This window comes from Panulirus ornatus, chromosome 1, assembly GCF_036320965.1.
Source record: "Panulirus ornatus isolate Po-2019 chromosome 1, ASM3632096v1, whole genome shotgun sequence".
Taxonomy (NCBI): Eukaryota; Metazoa; Arthropoda; class Malacostraca; order Decapoda; family Palinuridae; genus Panulirus; species Panulirus ornatus.
In genome coordinates, this window is record NC_092224.1 from 34,686,849 (window position 1) to 34,701,736 (window position 14,888).

Here is a 14,888-nt window from a genome sequence, read left to right on the forward strand (position 1 = left end):
CATGTTCAGACGCCAGTCATTCAAAACGTTTTTCACTTCATCCTTCCATATCCAATTTGGTCTCCCTTTCTCCTTGTTTCCTGCACTTCTGACACATAAATCCTCTTTGTCATTCTTTCCTCAGTCATTCTCCCCATATGTCCAAACCATTTCAGTATACCATCTTCAACTCTCTCAACCGCATTCATTTTATTACCACACCTCTCAGTTACTTTTTATTTCTTACTTGATCAAACCACCTCACACCACATATTGGCCTCAAAAATTTTAATTCCAGCAAATCCACCCTCCTCCGCATAGCCTTATCTATACCTCATGCCTTGTATCCATATAGTATTGTTGGGATTACTATATCTTCAAACATACTTGTTTTTGGGGATGATAATGAACCCTCTTTCCACACATTCTTCATTGCTCCCAGAACCTTCAACCCCCACCCACTCGATGACTCACTTCTTCTTCCAGGGTACCATTTGCTGTTATGTTCCACTCCCAGATATCTAAATCATTTCACTTCCTACAATTTTTCTCCATTTAAATTCACACTCCAGCGAATGTGTTCCTCCACCCTGGTAAATCTAATAATCTTGTTTTTTTCACATTTACTCTTATCTTCCTCCATTTATACAATAATCCAATCTCAGTCACCAACTTCTGCAGTTTCTTACTTGAATATTCCACCAATGCTCTGTCATCAGCAAACAACAACTGACTCACGTCCCAGGCCCTCTCATTCCCTATAGACTGCACACTTACCCCTCTCTCCAAGACACTTTCATTTACCTCTCTTACCACCCCTATCCATTATGAAATTAAACAAACCATAGAAGTCACAGACCCCTGCTGCGGGATAACTTTCACATGAAACCATTTGCTCTCCTCTCTTCCCTCTTGTACACATGCCTCACACCCCATATAAAAACTTTTGTCAGTGCTTCTAGAAGCTTTCCTCCTTCATTGGAAATTTTTTAGACCTTCCATTATGCATTAATGTCAACCCTGTCATATGCTTTCTCAAGATCCATAAATGCCTTACACAGATCTGTCTGTTTCTCTAAGTATTTCTTACACTCATTCTTTAAAGCATACAGCTGATCCACACATCCTCTATCACTTCTGAAATCACACTGCTCCTCCCCACTCCGATGCTCTGTACATACCTTTACCCTCTCAATCACTACCCTTCCATATGACTTACAGGTACAGTCAATAAACTTAAACCTGATGATAATGCTTTAAGCATTGATATTTGGTCTAAAGTTTTTGATAAATAATTTGCTCTAGTACTGTCTTTTAAATGCTGGAAGTGAATTCTTGAACAAATACTACAGTGGTTATTATCTGGCTGACCTTGAGGGACTTGTGAAACAGTAAAGAAAACAATTCTAATATTAGAGATGACAGAATATGATGTATTGCCCATAGAAGATATTTTACTCGATGTGTAAAAGATAATCCCTGTACACCTCCAGTTTTAGTATTTTAAAAAATGTACACTCATTTTGTTATGTCTAATAAGGCATATATAAGGTTAGACTGGCAATAAATTCTTTTGCATTCACTTCCTAACTTTATTCTTTCACCCTATGCATTTCATATTACGTCATCTTTTGCCTTCTGTATATACTTTTTTCTTTTCTTTTATCTTTGTTCTTACTTCAGTTCTTATGACCAGCTTATGCTCTCTTTTTCTATTTCCATAGATATTTTTTCTTTGTTTTCCAGACATCATATTTTCCACTAATTCCACAGTCAAAGACAACACAGCAGGGTAGTGTAGGGGACTTTGGCCTTCCAACTCTGTACTGAAACGAACTTTCAATTCTCTTTTTCACTGGAAAGATATATGCTGAGTAGTCACCTAAACAGTTCAGCATCTTTATTAAGATTTTATTTAGTTCTCCCATTTTGATTCATTATTATTAAGAAGAAAAGAAAAGAATTTCCACATGTGTGTGTGTGTGTGTGTGTGTGTGTGTGTGTGTGTGTGTGTGTTGGGGGGGGGGGAGGGCTTCCAGTTATTCTTAGAGCATGACATTCACAAATTTTAGTCCTCGGTTTCAAATATGCTTTGCTGCTCATGAATCATACCCCCTCTGCATCATATTATCATCACTCATAATCCATATGCCGTTTCACAGAAGTCCATTTCACTTGCTTAATATCAGTGGCTGAAGGATATAGTAATTGACAGTGTTCCAGGGTATCAAGGATTCTTAGTGACTTTTTGGTGTGAGGGACTGAAAATTTCATAGTGGACTTTGTGATGTTTGCAGTGTGAACATCAGGGCAGAAGGTTGAAGAGTTATGGAGAAGAGGAGAAACTTCAGTGTCCTCTGTCATTATTTCCCTTCATAGCCATGTTTCAATCCTTTGCATTATTTTAGGATTCTTTGTGACTTATGTAACATTTACTGAAATTTAAGTTTTGATGATATCTGTTTCCAATGTGTTATAAAAAGCTGTCTGTGGATTTAGTAGCTTCATTTTGTTTCAGCTACAAGCTCAAATGGATTGCAGTACTTTATTAAGAATTTTCTAATGCCTTGATTCTTTTTTAACATGCATAGATGTTCCTAAATTGTTAGTAAAATAGTTGAGTACGTATCTTCTTAGAATATTCCAATACTGAGAACAATTGGAAGAATGGTTACGGAATCATTGTAAGAAACACGATGTTTTATATATATTTTTTTTATTATATTTATTTTGCTTTGTCGCTGTCTCCCGCGTTTGCGAGGTAGCGCAAGGAAACAGACGAAAGAAATGGCCCAACCCACCCCCATACACATGTATATACACACACGTCCACACATGCAAATATACATGCCTATACATCTCAATGTACACATATATATACACACACAGACACATACATATATACCCATGCACACAATTCACACTGTCTGCCTTTATTCATTCCCCTCGCCACCTCGCCACACATGGAATACCATCCCCCTCCCCCCTCATGTGTGTGGGGTAGCGCTAGGAAAAGACAACAAAGGCCTCATTCGTTCACACTCAGTCTCTAGCTGTCATGCAATAATGCCCGAAACCACAGCTCCCTTTCCACATCCAGGCCCCACACAGCTTTCCATGGTTTACCCCAGACGCTTCACATGCCCTGATTCAATCCAATGACAGCACGTCAACCCCGGTATACCACATCGATCCAATTCACTCTATTCCTTGCCCGCCTTTCACCCTCCTGCATGTTCAGGCCCCGATCACTCAAAATCTTTTTCACTCCATCTTTCCACCTCCAATTTGGTCTCCCACTTCTCCTCGTTCCCTCCACCTCCGACACATATATCCTCTTGGTCAATCTTTCCTCACTCATTCTCTCCATGTGCCCAAACCATTTCAAAACACCCTCTTCTGCTCTCTCAACCACGCTCTTTTTATTTCCACACATCTCTCTTACCCTTACATTACTTACTCGATCAAACCACCTCACACCGCACATTGTCCTCAAACATCTCATTTCCAGCACATCCACCCTCCTGCGCTCAACTCTATCCATAGCCCACGCCTCGCAACCATACAACATTGTTGGAACCACTATTCCTTCAAACATACCCATTTTTGCTTTCCGAGATAATGTTCTCATCTTCCACACATTCTTCAAGGCTCCCAGGATTTTCGCCCCCTCCCCCACCCTATGATTCACTTCCGCTTCCATGGTTCCATCCGCTGCCAGATCCACTCCCAGATATCTAAAACACTTTACTTCCTCCAGTTTTTCTCCATTCAAACTTACCTCCCAATTGACTTGACCCTCAACCCTACTGTACCTAATAACCTTGCTCTTATTCACATTTACTCTTAACTTTCTTCTTTCACACACTTTACCAAACTCAGTCACCAGCTTCTGCAGTTTCTCACATGAATCAGCCACCAGCGCTGTATCATCAGCGAACAACAACTGACTCACTTCCCAAGCTCTCTCATCCACAACAGACTTCATTCTTGCCCCTCTTTCCAAAACTCTTGCATTCACCTCCCTAACAACCCCATCCATAAACAAATTAAACAACCATGGAGACATCACACACCCCTGCCGCAAACCTACATTCACTGAGAACCAATCACTTTCCTCTCTTCCTACACGTACACATGCCTTACATCCTCGATAAAAACTTTTCACTGCTTCTAACAACTTGCCACCCACACCATATATTCTTAATACCTTCCACAGAACATCTCTATCAACTCTATCATATGCCTTCTCCAGATCCATAAATGCTACATACAAATCCATTTGCTTTTCTAAGTATTTCTCACATACATTCTTCAAAGCGAACACCTGATCCACACATCCTCTACCACTTCTGAAACCACACTGCTCTTCCCCAATCTGATGCTCTGTACATGCCTTCACCCTCTCAATCAATACCCTCCCATATAATTTACCAGGAATACTCAACAAACTTATACCTCTATAATTTGAGCACTCACTCTTATCCCCTTTGCCTTTGTACAATGGCACTATGCATGCATTCCGCCAATCCTCAGGCATATCACCATGAGTCATACATACATTAAATAACCTTACCAACCAGTCAACAATACAGTCACCCCCTTTTTTAATAAATTCCACTGCAATACCATCCAAACCTGCTGCCTTGCTGGCTTCCATCTTCCGCAAAGCTTTTACTACCTCTTCTCTGTTTACCAAACCATTTTCCCCAACCCTCTCACTTTGCACACCACCTCGACCAAGACACCCTATATCTGCCACTCTATCATCAAACACATTCAACAAACCTTCAAAATACTCACTCCATCTCCTCACATCACCACTACTTGTTATCACCTCCCCATTAGCACCCTTCACTGAAGTTCCCATTTGCTCCTTTGTCTTACGCACTTTATTTACCTCCTTCCAGAACATCTTTTTATTCTCCCTAAAATTTAATGATACTCTCTCACCCCAACTCTCATTTGCCCTCTTTTTCACCTCTTGCACCTTTCTCTTGACCTCCTGTCTCTTTCTTTTATACATCTCCCACTCAATTGCATTTTTTCCCTGCAAAAATCATCCAAATGCCTATAAGAGTGAGTGCTCAAATTACAGAGGTATAAGTTTGTTGAGTATTCCTGGTAAATTATATGGGAGGGTATTGATTGAGAGGGTGAAGGCATGTACAGAGCATCAGATTGGGGAAGAGCAGTGTGGTTTCAGAAGTGGTAGAGGATGTGTGGATCAGGTGTTTGCTTTGAAGAATGTATGTGAGAAATACTTAGAAAAGCAAATGGATTTGTATGTAGCATTTACGGATCTGGAGAAGGCATATGATAGAGTTGATAGAGATGCTCTGTGGAAGGTATTAAGAATATATGGTGTGGGAGGCAAGTTGTTAGAAGCAGTGAAAAGTTTTTATCGAGGATGTAAGGCATGTGTACGTGTAGGAAGAGAGGAAAGTGATTGGTTCTCAGTGAATGTAGGTTTGCGGCAGGGGTGTGTGATGTCTCCATGGTTGTTTAATTTGTTTATGGATGGGGTTGTTAGGGAGGTGAATGCAAGAGTTTTGGAAAGAGGGGCAAGTATGAAGTCTGTTAGGGATGGGAGAGCTTGGGAAGTGAGTCAGTTGTTGTTCGCTGATGATACAGCGCTGGTGGCTGATTCATGTGAGAAACTGCAGAAGCTGGTGACTGAGTTTGGTAAAGTGTGTGAAAGAAGAAAGTTAAGAGTAAATGTGAATAAGAGTAAGGTTATTAGGTACAGTAGGGTTGAGGGTCAAGTCAATTGGGAGGTAAGTTTGAATGGAGAAAAACTGGAGGAAGTAAAGTGTTTTAGATATCTGGGAGTGGATCTGGCAGCGGATGGAACCATGGAAGCGGAAGTGAATCATAGGGTGGGGGAGGGGATGAAAATCCTGGGAGCCTTGAAGAATGTTTGGAAGTCGAGAACATTATCTCAGAAAGCAAAAATGGGTATGTTTGAAGGAATAGTGGTTCCAACAATGTTGTATGGTTGTGAGGCGTGGGCTATGGATAGAGTTGTGCGCAGGAGGGTGGATGTGCTGGAAATGAGATGTTTGAGAACAATGTGTGGTGTGAGGTGGTTTGATCGGTAAGTAATGTAAGGGTAAGAGAGATGTGTGGAAATAAAAAGAGCGTGGTTGAGAGAGCAGAAGAGGGTGTTTTGAAATGGTTTGGGCACATGGAGAGAATGAGTGAGGAAAGATTGACCAAGAGGATATATATGTCGGAGGTGGAGGGAACGAGGAGAAGTGGGAGACCAAATTGGAGGTGGAAAGATGGAGTGAAAAGGATTTTGTGTGATCGGGGCCTGAACATGCAGGAGGGTGAAAGGCGTGCAAGGAATAGAGTGAATTGAATCGATGTGGTATACCGGGGTCGACGTGCTGTCAGTGGATTGAATCAGGGCATGTGAAACGTCTGGGGTAAAGGTTGGAAAGTTCTGTGGGGCCTGGATGTGGAAAGGGAGCTGTAGTTTCGGGCATTATTGCATGACAGCTAGAGACGGTGTGAACGAATGGGGCCTTTGTTGTCTTTTCCTAGCGCTACCTCACACACGTGAGGGGGGGAGGGGACATTATTCCATGTGTGGCGAGGGGAATGAATAAAGGCAGATAGTGTGAATTATGTGCATGTGTATATATGTATGTGTCTGTGTGTGTATATACATGTGTACATTGAGATGTATGGGTATGTATATTTGTGTGGGTGGACATGTATGTATATATATGTGTATGGGGGTGGGTTGGGCCATTTCTTTTGTCTGTTTCCTTGCGCTACCTCGCAAACGCAGGAGACAGCGACAAAGCAAAATAAATAAAATAAACAAATATATGTAGTGTAACTTTTTTTTTTAAGGTGTTTAGATTTAAATATATCAGAACCCTCTGATAATAAACATTTTAAATGGGTCAGATTTTTGGTGTTTTTGTTTATGAGAAGCGATGGAACACATGCGAGCAAGCTAAACATAATGTTGAAGATAATGCTGAATGTTGCTGTTTACTGTATAGTAAATTACTTTCTATGTTATGTAATGAAATCTCATTGAGCAATTTTGTTTCCCAATTTAATATGCTGATATAAATACTGTTTTAGTGGGATCTTTGAGAACTGTATTGTTATCCACTGCTGATTCTGGGGTTTACTGTGAATTCAGATAGGTTTTGTAAACACTGTGCAGATATAGGCATTATATTTACTGAACCTTGTATACATTTTGTATTCTTTTTTCATACAAAAGGGCAACTTATCATCATATATGTATAGAATATGTAAGTGAATATATTGGATTTAAAAGATAGGGTTTCTAATGAATTCGTATTATCCCTATATCCACTCCAGTGTTTGAAAACAGCATTAGTTCAACAGCCTGGGCTCAGCGCAGGTTGTGGGGGGGCAACTCCAGATACATGCATCTTCATGGACCATTCACATGTACCCAAAGCATATAATTAGTGTAACAAAGTAAATGTAGCTTATATTGTTATTAAAGTTTTTATAGTTTTTCAATAGACACAACACTTTCATCCAATAATATCAGTACCCTTTCAGCCTTTCACCAGCATAAACAAAACACCTTATTTATTTCACATATGCCTTTAATGATTTTGTTGCCCCATAAATCTTTCTTAAGAGCTCTGGTTTGTGGTGCAGATAGGGTATCGATTAAGAGGATGAAAGCATGTACAGAGCATCAGATTGGGGAGGAGCAGTGGTTTCAGAAGTGGTCAAGAATGTGTAGATCAGGTGTTTGCTTTGAAGAATGTGCGTGAAAAATACTTAAAAAACAGATGGATTTGTATGTACCATTTATGGATCTGGAGAAGGCATATGACAGGGTTGATAGAGATGCTTTGTGGAAGGTCTTAAGAGTATATGGTGTGAAAGGTAAGTTGCTAGAAGCAGTGAAAAATTTTTATCAGGGATGTACAGCATGTGTATGAGTAGCAAGAGAGGAGAGTGATTGGTTCCCAGTGAAGGTTGGTCTGTGACAGGGGAGTGTGATGTCCCCATGGTTGTTTAATTTTCATGCGAGTAATTTCGTAATACAGTAATTACAATTTAGGAGACGTATGTCCCAAATATGAATTAAGATTCCAGGGTTTCCTTCCCCAGAATGCAGGATAATCCCAGTCAAAGTTTTATTTTGATAGATTCTTTGTGTCTTCCAAGAGATGCTACGTCAGTGTTATGATCCCAATTTAACAGTGCCTCAACACAATTCAAGCAACTGTTGGGTAAGTTCATTTTGCAGCTTAATGCAAAGACATGGCAAGGTTACATGCTAAGGTTCTGACTTTTGTGTGTATACTAAGCCTACAGATCCACTAAAAACCTTGCCCAAAGATTTTATCGTTTCACAGGGCTGGTAGACCTGTACCATGGAGGACTCTACTCTCCTGATGGCTTAGGCGGATGTCTCAAGCCACAGTTAAGGATTCCATTCTTGAGATCATCACGTAAGTGAGGACATTTGGTTTGAGGAACAGTAGTTGTTACATAAATACATTAATAGTATCTTTAGCATGTTTGTGTGACGTGTTTGCTCTCAGTGTATTCACAGACAGTCACTGAATAATTCGTGACCAAATCATAATGCAAGAACTCGATCATTAGTTCATAATATTAAAAGCTATGATATTAAGTAATGTCTCTGGAAGTAATACTTGATTCCTCAAGGCTGTGGAATCAGTACCTGATTTCTCCAGGCTCTGGACTTGGTACTCAATTTATCTAAGCTTTGGAAGTACTAGAGCTAAGTTCACTCTACATGAGGTCCCAAGTTATTTTCTTATGTTACGGTTGTAGTTTAATAACCTTAATCGTTTCTGTGAGCCAACAAGAACAGGCACCAAACGATGGCAGATACCAGTGGGGTGTGAGGTTAGGCTGGGTTACAGCCTAGCTTAGCTTAAGTTTTATTCAGTTAATACTGATAACAAACTTTGAACTTAGGGGTGTAATAGAAAATATTGTGGATATTAACCCTGGAAATTATTTCATGACAGATGAACAGAGGCAAAGTAACAGGTCAGGTTTAAAAGATAGCAGAAATCTATACTGTCTGTAAGTTAAGCATGAAAAGCTGGGAAGAATAGAGATAATGATGCAAGGTGGGAGGAGGGGAATAGAGTTCATGTGGAAACGAAACCTAACAAGGAACATGATTAAAGTAGCTCAATGCAGATTATGGGAGGAGGACGTAAGGAAGTGGTGAAGAAAGATTGAAGGCAGTATGGATGAAATAAACTTTCAAGTGTAGTTTGCAACAAGATTTTGATCAATCTGAAAGCCGAGACCCATCATATAACCCCGGAGAAGCCAGTGTTGTGCATCATACAGCAGTAGAAAGACCAATAACATATGATGCAAGAACTTTGGATTTAAAGGATAGAAATTATACGTCAGAGAACAAGAGAATTTCAGAATGGATAATTGGAATATGGCTGAGAGTTAGGGTAAAAATAGGGCAAGAGACTGATGATGATAATATAGCAATAGTAACAATCTCAAGTACATAGATGTGGCTGAAATGCTTCACAAGCAGGAAGAAAGACTCATAACTTAGAATATATGTATCATTTGTAAGGTAAGGAGGGATGACTAGGAGAGATAATATGACGGGGAGATGACGTGGAGAAGGGTGTGAAAAAGATGGGAATTATGAGAAGCGATGGACAAAAATTTTGGGGTAAAAAGCGAACGGCTAACCTTTAAGAGATGATGGGAATACTGTGGGTCATCAGAATGTGATGATGAAGGAAGAAAAAGGAAACATGGGACAGGTTACACCTAGGTAGGCGTCTCACCTTTTCCAGTTTTTACTTGGGAAAACATCCATAAGGTCGCTAGCCTTCCTTGGTGGTTAGCGAACCAGAAGTGTGGCAAGGAGGCAGTAGCAACATAATCGTTATCAGATGACTGTATTCTTATCGCCAGGTATGAGTTCATTGTGTACTTATCGTCTTCCCATAAAATGGTAGTTCATAGCACTTATGGCTCATTCCCATAAATCCTCACTGATTTGTATGTAAAGGATAAAAGAGACATAAACATCCATCATGACAGTACATTCAGGACGGTACACGACCTCACAATTAGTATAGGTCAGTAAAGTTAGCGTGTCACTCACGTGCTACACCACCACCACTTCAGAGTAAGTAGCTTGCATAAGTCGGAGGAGGGGCTTGGGAAACACCCAGCCAGCCAGGGATGCCTCAAGTGCCTTACCATTCACGCTAAGGAAAGGCCAGTTGACCATTCACATTAAGAGTTGATTGAGTTATAACGCCCAGTGGTGAGAGATAATGACGTGATTTCCTGGGATTAGAGTGATATGACGTAGCAAGATCTCTGTGCTGGATCTGGGGCCTTTTCCTGGATAAGTAAACAGGATTTTCGTAATTACGATAAAAAGATTAGAAGGCTACCGAGAAAGGGAAACTGTTATCTAATGCTCACTTACATTCCCTCTGCAAGCCTGGTACAGTACAGCACAAATATCATGATGAGATATATTGAGAAATCTTTACTTCGAAAAAAACAGGGATCACTATTCTTGGTGATGGAACTTGCATTGTGACACGAATTAATGTTAATAGGTGTGACAACGATAGATTCTATAGTCTTGTTAGGACAAGGAGCGTATAGGATTGGCTTGCAGCATCATTTGAGCTTTCCCTACTACAGGGTCGCACAGGGTCACCATGATAATAGCATCATGAGAAGGTGCATTTACGTCATTCTGAGTGAAGTGGAAAGTCATCTTGCTGTCGTGATACTTCAGCATACATTGTGACCAATCTTCAACCCTTACCCCACGCTAACACCACACCCATTACGGTTCCTCAGAGTTCAAGTTAGAGGGACTAAAATATACTGTTAGGACTCCGAAAGAAATGACGTGCATAACGGGGTCGGGTAAAAATTTTTCACATATACAACACCGAAAAAGCCTTCTGGATTCAGATTAAGTTCTCGTGAACTCCACAAGAAACGATTACATTGAGAATAAGTTAACATCCACACTGTAATAAGCGATTCCTACCTCTTTTAATCTGTACATTAAATTGCTTTAAGTCAGACCATCGAATTTCTTATACTATACTTCAAAATAAATACGATCCCAAATCTTTCCCTTGGCTTCAGCATTTGAAATACCCGTCGCCATAATCGATTCTCTCGTCGCATCTATCCTTCTTCGAGGTCTCCTACACACGCCCTCCTCAGTTGTAGTTATCCAGTTTTCTGAACTAGTTAGCCATCTGCCAAATTTTCAATATAACTATACCAACCTTAACTACTTTAGTCAAGCGCCCTTCTAGTGATTTCTTCACACCACATATCCTTATCACATCCACATTCTTTATCATTATCCCCCTAATTCCAAGACTACTACTTGATATCCATCTCTGCTACTCTTATTTTTAACCAATGCCGACCCACATAAATCAGAAAAGGGACAAGTAGTCATGTACTTATTGCACCCTGATCTCTGTCTCATTTGTAATTGTTTGTAGTCGTTGTTGATAGGAAGGAAATCTTCATTTATCAGACATAAATTATATTTCAACAAGGTGGAGTATAGAGAATTGTCCACGTCACCGGGAAGCTTGGGAGGGTTGGGGTAGGGGTGGGGGTGGAACTCTAGCCCTAAGTGGAGACCTTCCCGAGACCCTGAGAAAACTTCCCGCTGACAGCCTGTAGTAGGGCTTTTAAAGGAGTTGGTGTCGAGAACATATATCGCTATCTGTGACTTGTTATGGTAAGTCAGTAAACTAAAGGGTGAGCTAACTCGAACAAATTAGCTCATCTGTGTCGAGTCCATATGGCGGCTGGAGTGCTCTACACCAGTTCTGTTTAGAAAATGCAAGTATGTTGAGCGAAAAATGAAGCACTTAACTGTTCGTGAACAGTGCAGAGAGTGTTTAACCTTCATGAAGAGTGTAGTATAATATTCAAGGTATCCACCGTTAGGCTTCGTTCTACCTCGAGCGTAATTAAACACAAAACTGCTGACTCACAGTTCCGTTATCCTATCGCTAATGGACTGAGCTAAAGTGTATATTACACATTTGCCGAAGCTTTTAGAATGCCTCTAATTTTCCCCTGTTGTCAGCTTCTGCTTTCCCACAACCATCCGTATTGAACTTTATTCGAAAACACCTAAACTCAACCACATCTTTTCCTTACAACGTCGTCTAATCCGTTAAAAAAAATGCTGACTTATTTGCATCAATGTTCAGTTGCCAAGTTCAGCATACACCAAAGCAGGTCATAACCGTATTCAGTTCCACTAATTCAGCTTATAACGCAGCATCATGCGCATACAGCCTTGGGAACTTGCAATTTGTTTCTTTGAGACAATAGTACAATGTCATCTAACGTCGCTTCCTTCTCGCTTATTGCCCATCCATAATGATATTAACGACCATGATGAAATGATTCAATCCAGTAATGCCAGATTTATGTCATACTAATGACTCGTATCGTCTTTTAAATTCACACATTAACGAACAATATAAAAGATCTTAACAGTCTTCGCGTCTTCCATTTGCATGAAATCAGATCTTCTTAGAGAACTTTCCTATGAACTGTATCATATGCATATTCTAAATCCATTAGTACTAGATATATATATATATTCTTATTATCTAAATATTTTTTTTTTGTCCCACCTGACGAAGCACGCAACTCTGGTCTAGCACACCCTCTTCCCTTCCCACACCTCTTTGTTCTCCACTTATAACGGGTCCATGAATCCTTTTTTTGTTTTTACAGCAGTTAAGTAGGTTCTTTCATGTATTCTCTCTTCTTCTCACAGACTACTTCCTTTGCTACTGGCTTTGTCACAGACTTGCTTAAAACACTACTGTTTCGTAATATTAACATTTTGTGTCGCAGTTTATCAGTTTACGTAAAATAAGAAACAATTTAAAACAATTCAGAGACGTGTATGCAGTATTGGAGCGCCCTTCAGTTAAACCAAAGTTTCCCAGCCTAGACGACGACACAACAAGGTGCATGCGTGGGCACCCAGTGACAAAAGTGACCTTGAGCTGGGGTAAGCACTAGCCCGCAGTTAGTACAAAGGCAGCCTCAACCCTCAGCCTCCATCACAAGGTCAAGCATACAATTATCATATATTAACTAATTTTATAACATAAGGGTATGGGAATAATTTATTATTTCACAATATCAGTATATTGCAAATCCCATGGAGAATCTGTATACAGGGATGGATTAAATATCCCATGAGGCAGCCGCGATGGTCAAAGCAATAAGAAAAAATCGAGCATGCAAGAAGCAGTTTCGAAATTGGATTCAGTAAATAAGTATATATTGTTACACAGTTTACTTTAGGTCATATAGCTGCCCAGGGGGTATGAGCAATGGAGTGATTCTCATTGTTGCTTGATATGGTAGACGACGCCAGTGATTACATTAACCAGTTATAGCATCACGTAAGTCTATTCCTGTAATGTACCATATTTTGTAACGGGGTTGGGTACATATAATGGTTGAGCGCGGAGCAACGTCAGCTTATCCTACTGCTGCATTCCAATGAAGTCAGTGTTAGCCAGTTCTGGAGTTGGATCCATGGTTTGAAATAAAACCTAGCCAGTTCACGTCACTAGGGCAGTCATTGCAACCTACCACACAGCAGTCGCTATATTTGGTCACCATGTTAATGAGGCGAGAAAGAGTCCCTCGGCAATTCCCATGCTGTAATTGAGTCTGTGCATATGCACCATTCAATTCACTTAAGCCCAGGGTTGTTAAGAAAGTGGTATTTCAACAACATGCAGGAGTACTGGGGCAGTATTCTTCCTTCTCTGTCCTCAAAGATATGTATAAAGCTTAATGAACAAAACTCCTTATATGAAGCAAGTGCAACAAACGAAATAGCTACAATGCAGTAATAGAAGAAGTGACATCTTTGAGAAAGTATTCCGGGCGTGACAGATTTGAGTGAGAGAAGACATAGGGTTAAAGGGGGAGAGATAATACGATTATTCTGATTCAACACCAGACGATGGTGTTAAGATTCTCTGGTAAGTTGATGTAGTGGTCTAAAATAAGATGTGTAGGTAAAGAAAAAAACAGAGTGAAAGGATGCCTCTGAGTAGAGCGTAGCTCCAGGAAAGAACGCTGGAAAAAGTGTAAAAAGAAATGAGCAATTTCAAAAGTGTGATTCTACTGGCTTAAAGGTGAATGGGAAAGATAATTGTACCAAAATGAACTTGACGTAAGACTACGCACCTTTCTAGTTGCAGACTTTGCACTCATATGAACACTTTTGTGACACAAAGATATAAATGTGGTCATCATATGAACAGAACGAGACAATATGATATCATCTTCGCTAAGGTTCGAACTGAATATAGATACATCTGACAAATTTGAGACAGCGAATAGATACCAAAGTCTTCCACCGTAAAGATAATTATATGAAGAGAAGAGCCACTCATACTTTGAAGCAGTGCATTACAGAATGTATTGAAATACAAGAATTCGGACTTTTTGGTTTGCAAGTATGAATTGTGTGATTATTTCAACGAAAGAATTGCATTGGAAGATGCACATTTGTTTATGCCAGACCACAACTTTTGTTGATTTTATAACCAGATCCTCATAAGGTACAGTGTACGTGATATACCCATCCCTCAGTGATTTGTGGCCCATGGAGGATTCTTTATATGAAAAGATGTATCGTTAGTATTGTGAATTCAGAAGAGGAATTTTGAGGAATATTTGATATATGAACTGGATGAACGGCTTGGTGGAATGAGGGGATGAAATTGGCGGTGAGAGAAAGCCACTGTGGGATGAAGGAAATTGGCAGTCAGAGGGAAACAAGTGGCTTAATGGTGTTGCCTAGGGAGGGATTCATGAAGAAA

General features: G+C 40.1%; 1 protein-coding gene across 2 annotated transcripts in view; it reads left to right on the plus strand.

The window, feature by feature from the left end:
• The window catches only part of Rrp6 (exosome component Rrp6), a 65,457-nt gene extending 56,829 nt beyond the window's left edge, over positions 1 to 8,628 (plus strand). Inside the window, exon 17 of one of the 2 annotated variants that reach the window (XM_071661056.1) lies at positions 8,352 to 8,628. The gene's annotated coding sequence lies outside the window, so the exon portion shown is untranslated. Of the gene's footprint in view, positions 1 to 2,276; positions 3,281 to 8,351 lie in introns of those variants that run through there. The other variant, XM_071661131.1, reaches the window with a different exon arrangement.
• The last annotated feature ends 6,260 nt before the right edge of the window (positions 8,629 to 14,888 follow it).